Source organism: Lygodium microphyllum, unplaced genomic scaffold (assembly GCF_053477565.2).
Source record: "Lygodium microphyllum isolate KBCC unplaced genomic scaffold, Lygodium_microphyllum_v1.1.10 scaffold_61, whole genome shotgun sequence".
Lineage (NCBI taxonomy): Eukaryota > Viridiplantae > Streptophyta > Polypodiopsida > Schizaeales > Lygodiaceae > Lygodium > Lygodium microphyllum.
The window spans coordinates 288,453-295,074 of NW_028229544.1; positions in this window are offsets into that span (position 1 = coordinate 288,453).

Below are 6,622 nucleotides of genomic sequence, written 5' to 3' on the forward strand. Positions count from 1 at the left end.
TTCGTGAAAGATTTCCTGATTTTTTGAGGAGTTGATTGCTCTTCTAATTTCTGAGGAGCAGAGAAATGGTGGTGCATCTTCTTCAGGAGGAACTTCAAAAGAAGCTGTCTTCTACTCAAATGCTGGAAGAGGTAGAGGCAGAGGTAGAGGAGGCCGATCTGGAGGCCGTGGTAGAAATCAGAATATGTAGCAAACTCAAGAAAACCAGTGCTATGGAGGAGGACGTGGTAACTCTAGAGGCAGGGGAGCCAAAGAGGTTGTGGTGGATGGCAAAGAGGCCAAAATGCAAACAGTAATGTTGAATGCTACTACTGTGGTAAAATGGGTCATATGGCTAAAGACTGCTATAAAAAGCAGAATGACATCATGAATGGAAAACTGCAACAAGGAAATTATGCATCTTCTAGTAGACAGGGTGATGACAGAAATGAGCATTTGTTTATTGTGCAGCACATGAATAATTCTGTGACAAGTGCAGAAGAAAGCAACGATGTACGGTATGTTGACTCAGGTGCATCAAACCACATGATAGGTCATGCAGAATGGATGGAGGATGCAAGGAAAATGGAAAAACCAGGATTTGTGGAGACAAGTGATGATACTGCACATCCTATTGTGCAGATTGGAAAAATTCCTTTGTCTATGCAGGATGGGAAAAAGAAATACTTGTCCGATGTATTCCATGTCCGAATATCACCAAGAATCTGGTTTCTGTTGGTTAAATGGTTGAGTAGGGCTTGCAGGTCAGATTTAATCCTCATGGATGCTTTGTTGAGGATATGAAAAATAAAGGTCGCTTGATAGCAAAAGGAAATAAGAAGGGCAAAATGTTTACGTTGGATGCAGACATGCCTGAATTGAGTGCAGCAATGTTTGCACATGGGACCGGTGTAGTTGCAGATATTGATATTTGGCATAAATGCATTGGTCATGTTAATGTACAACGACTTAAATCAATGCAGGCCCAAAATATTGTTGCAGGATTGCCTAAATTCAAGGTTGCAGAAATGCATAAGGTATGTGAAGCCTGTCAATTTGGAAAACAGGCAAGGAAACCATTTCCTAGACATGTTCAAGAGAGTAAGAAGCCATTGGAATTAATCCACTCTGATGTGTGGACTACTAAAGCTGCATCTCTTGGAGGCTGTCATTATTTTGTCACTTTTATTGATGACTATAGCAAAAATTTTTGGGTGTATTTTATGAAAAAGAAAAGTGAAAATTTTGGGCATTTCAAAACTCTTAAAGCTATGGTTGAAAAAGAAACAGGCATGCAAATAAAATGCCTAAGGTCAGATGGAGGGGGAGAGTACCTCTCAAATGAGTTTGCAAGGTTCCTGTAGAAGCATGGCATAAAGCAGCAATATTCATACAGTCATACCCCACAACAAAATGGAATTGTAGAAAGGAAAAACAGGCATATTGGAGAGGTATCTCGTGCCATGCTCAATGAAAAAGACTTGCCAGATTTTTATTGGGCTAAGGCAGTTGCTACAGCAGTCTACATAATGAACAGGACTCCCACTGCAGCAATACATGGGATGACTCCAGAGGAGAGGTATACTGGTAGAAAAACATATATTTCTCATTTGAAGATTTTTGGTTGCATTGCCTATGTTCAGTGTGCTAGATGAGTTGAGATCCAAGTTGGATCCAAAAGCTGAGAAGTGCATCTTTATTGGTTACTCTCTGCAGTAGCAGAAAGGGTATAGATGCTATAACCCTTCGACTCATAAGTTTATAGTGAGCAGAGATGTTGTTTTTTATGAGATGAGTAGCTGGTATAAACCAGTAAATGTGATTGATGATGTAGATGCACAAAATGGTAATGCTGCACAGATTTCACAGCAGCAGTCACAAAATATTAGTGGACCTGGAGCGTCCTCTAGCAGTGGTTCACATTCTTCGCCATGGACAGGCAGATTGAGATCACGAGAATCTTCTCAAAGCAATGCAGATAGTGGTATGCAGGTATCACGAAAAGGAAAAGAGAAGGTAGATCAGCCCATGTTTGATGTGAATGCAGGTCACTCTTTTGTGGATGGTGAATCTAGTGGCTCAGAACAGAGCATTGATGATGAGTTATAGGAAGCTTGATTTATATGACTATTACCAGACCAGATTTGAGCTATGCTGTTGGATTGGTAAGTCAGTTTATGCAGGCTCCAAGGAAACCACATTTAGATGCGGCTAGACGCATACTCAAGTATGTGAAGTCCACATTGCAGTATGGACTACTTTATGAGACTGGGGTTTAGATATAGTTGCATGGATACATTGATGTTGATTGGGCTGGTAGTATTTCTGATAGATGATCTACCAGTGGATATGTGTTCTCTTTTGGGAGTGCTGCAGTCACTTGGAGCAACAAGAAACAGCCTACAGTTGCCTTGTCGAGCACAGAGGTTGAGTACAGGGGCGCAGCAATGGCTGCATGTGAGGTAGCTTGGTTGCATAAGCTACTTTATGATATGCATCAGCCTACAAATGGGCCAGTTGCCATTTATTGTGACAACATGAGTAGTATACACTTGGAAAATAACCCAGTCTATCATGCTAGAACAAAGCACATTGAGGTGCATTATCACTATGTGCGAGAGAGGGTTTTACTAGGTCTTATTGATCTAGTTTATGTCAGCACAGAGGATCAGGTAGCTGACATATTCACGAAGGCATTGGGCGCAGAGAAGCTGCGCAGATTAAGCCACTTCGGTTGAGTGGAGAGCAGCCTGAAACTATGGACAATGACGACTGGCTTGAACTTGATGAGCTATGCAAGTCCACGATTGTATTGTCTCTCACTGAACATGTACATTATAATGTATTTGAGGAAGCACAGAGTGCATAGGATCTATGGAATAAGATCAAGAATCTTTATGATAAGAAAAGTCCGACGAGGCAGATGTACTGGTTGAAGTAGCTTATGGATCTGCGCATGAAGGATAATGCGACTATGTCTGCTCACTTGAGCCAGTTCCATGCTATACTGAAGAACCTGACTTCGCAGGATATCACCTTTGGTTAGGAAGTAACTCCTCTTTTCTTGCTTGGGACTCTGAATGAGTCATGGGATGTATTCCGCACTGCTCTTTATGCCTCTAGTGCTACTCTAAAATTGGCAGATGTTGAGAGTGCTCTTCTTCAGGAAGAGGTGAATCGCAAAAAATTGGATGCCTCTCGTGGTAGTCATGCTTTGACAGTTAGAGGCAGGAATGACAGGAATAATCGTGGTAATAACCGTGGCAGTGACTCGCAGAAGGGTCGGTCTAAATCTCGTGGCAAGTCGCGTAGTAAGTCGCGTGGGCGCAATGCAAATGTCACTTGTCATCATTGTGGGAAAAAGGGCCATATTAGACCACAGTGTCATGAGTTGCGCAATGAGAAGCGCAAGGATAAGGGGAAAGATAAAGTGTAGGAGAAGTCCTCTGATCGCAGCATAGTACCTGCGAAGTCCAGCGTCAAGATTGAGGAAATTAATGTCACACAGACTGAGGAGTCCGATGGTGGTGATGACTTTATACTTGCAGCTAGTTCTTCTGATGCTTCACACTTGACTGAGACATCTAGTATGTATGCACAGTGCTGGTTATTGGATTCCAGAGCATCCTTCCATGTGACACCTTACCGTGAGTGGTTCCACTCTTACCGTACTATATCTGGTTCAGTCAGACTTGGAGACGACAGGTCTCTTGACATTGTGGGCATGGGTGATATTCAGTTGCAGTTTTCCACTAGCAGTTTATTTTTGCTTAGGGATGTACGTCATGTACCTGCGCTTACGCGCAGTCTTATGTCTGCAGGACAGCTGGATGATGCAGGATTTCATGTATGTTTTAGGGATTCTGCCTGGAAGATTACTCGTGGCAGACTTGTGCTTGCTAGAGGCGCCAAGGCTGGCAGCCTCTATCCTCTTGTTGTATCTGGGTCCTCAATTGACCATGTTTTGGCAGTGGGTTCTATCCCACATGTATCACTTTGGCATGCTCGTTTAGGGCACATGTCTTTGAAGGGAATGAAAATGTTATCTGGTTTGCAGTATCTTCCGCCTTTGGATTATGCATATTTTGACTCGTGTGATCATTGTCTTTATGGTAAATAGAATAGGTCTACGCATAAGAAATCAGGTAGGCCACGCATGAGTGAGCCCTTGGCATTGGTGCATTCCGATGTTTGTGGACCTATACCTTGCATGTCTATGGGTGGTGCGAAGTACTTTGTTACCTTCATTGATGATTTTTCTAGGAAAGTGTGGGCTTATCTCATAAAGCAAAAGTCCGATATCTTGGCAGTCTTTCAGCGTTGGCTTACTCTTGTTGAGAACCAGACTGGGTATAGACTGAAATGCCTTAGGACTGACAATGGGGGAGAATATGTCTCGCATGCTTTTGAGCAGTTTTGTGATGACAGGGGTATTAAGCGTCAGTTGACTGCCCCTTACACCCCACCCCAGAATGGTTTGGCCGAGCACATGAACATGACTATTCAGGAGCGTGTGCGCTCTATGCTTAGCCATGCAGGCCTACCCCAGAGTTTTTGGGCTGAGGCAGTTAGTACGGCAGTGCATGTCATAAACTGATCGCCTTCCAGTGGATTGGATTTCCAGGTTGCAGAGGAAGTTTGGGCTGGTAAGCCACCCTCTTATGCGCATCTCCGTGTCTTTGGATGTGGGGCATTCTACCATGTGCCCAAGGACAAGAGGAGTAAATTGGATCCAAAGAGCATTAAATGCATATTCCTTGGCTATGGTGAGTCAGGAGAGATGGGCTATCGCCTATGGGATCCGCAGGTGCGAAAAATAGTACGCAGCCATGATGTCGTCTTCCATGAAGACAAGATGCACAGGCAGCCTGAGAAGGTGGTTGAGATCCGCAGAGTGATCTTTCAGGAGGAGCCTAGAGCTCCAGCACAGCCAGTAGTACAGCCTGCAGCAGTTCCTCCACAGGGCCAGGGTGTTGGACAAGTAGTTAGACAGGCAGCAGAGCTTGCGGTGAGACGGTCTGCTAGAGACAGACGTCCACCTGACATATTTCAGCCCTCTATGCATTATGTTTTGGTTACAGATGTAGGAGAGCCTTTCACTTATGATGAGGCTATGCGCAGGGGTGACAGTCACTCCTGGGAGAGGGCTATGCAGTCTGAGATAGACTCCCTGCATAAGAATGAGGCTTGGGATTTGGTTGCCTTGCCTAAGGGCAAGAAGGCTTTGCCATGCAAGTGGGTGTACAAGCTGAAAAGTACCCCTGGACACCCCAAGACGGCATACAAGGCTAGATTGGTAGCAAAGGGTTTTAAGCAGGAACATGGTGTGGACTTTGATGAGGTCTTATCTCCTGTGGTTAAGATGACCACCCTGCGCTTAGTCTTGGCTTTGGTTGCACAGCTTGACTTAGATCTATATCAGATGGATGTCAAGACGGCTTTTCTACATGGGGACTTGCATGATGAGATCTATATGGATCAGCCTAAGGGCTTTGCAGAACCTGGCAGGGAGCACCTAGTATGCAAGTTGAAGAAGAGCTTGTATGGCTTGAAGCAGGCACCTAGGGAATGGTATCATAAGTTTGATGCCTTTATGCAGTCACAGGGCTACAGCAGGAGTGCTATGGATCCGTGTCTTTACACGAAGAAAGCCCGTGATGGCAATTTTCTTATCTTGGTACTCTATGTTGATGATATGCTGATAGCAGGGAAAGCTCATGATGAGCTAAATGCTCTTAAATCTCAGCTGAAGAAGACCTTTGAGATGAAGGATTTGGGACAGGCCTCACATATACTTGGGATGCGCATTAAGCGCGATAGGCATCAGGGGATTTTGTATCTCTCACAGTGGGAGTACATTCATAAAGTCCTTGAGCGCTTCCGCATGCAGGACGTAAAGCCTATTGGCTGTCCATTACCTTCTTATGTGAAGGTATCACAGGCCAATTGTCCGCATACATATGAGCAGAGGGACGAGATGGCCAAGATCCCTTATGCTTTAGCCGTGGGCAATTTGATGTATGCCATGATAGCCACTCGTCCAGATATTGTGCATGCAGTTGGTGTTGTGGCACGCTATATGGCTACACCTGGCAGCAGACATTGGGATGCCGTGAAGGGTATCATGAGGTACCTGAAGGGCACAGCAGATATATGTATTTGCTATGGCAGCCAGGATACAAGGGTCGTGGGGTATACTGACTCCGATTATGCAGGACATGCAGATAGTAGGAAGTCCACTTCTGGCTATGTATTCACCTATGCTAGAGGGGCTATCTCTTGGATGTCTAGGGTTTAGAAGTGTACGGCTTTGTCTACCACTGAGGCCGAGTATGTTGCAGCCACTGAGGCTTGCAAGGAGACCTTGGGATTGATGCTATTACTACACTGACAATACCCGCCACTGCACACTGCAGGTGGCAGGCGCCCGTCACGTCACTTTATTCTTTATTCTTTTAGTGACAGTTTGAATAAAGGAAGGCCCGGTCACACATTGTGACTGTTGGAGTTCTCATTTCTTGTCTCTCTCTTTCTTGCTCTTGCTCTCCCGCCATAGCTCGCGTGCAAGCTTTGATCCTTCTCACCTTTTAGGAAACCACACACAAACACACACACACACACACACACACACACACATACACAC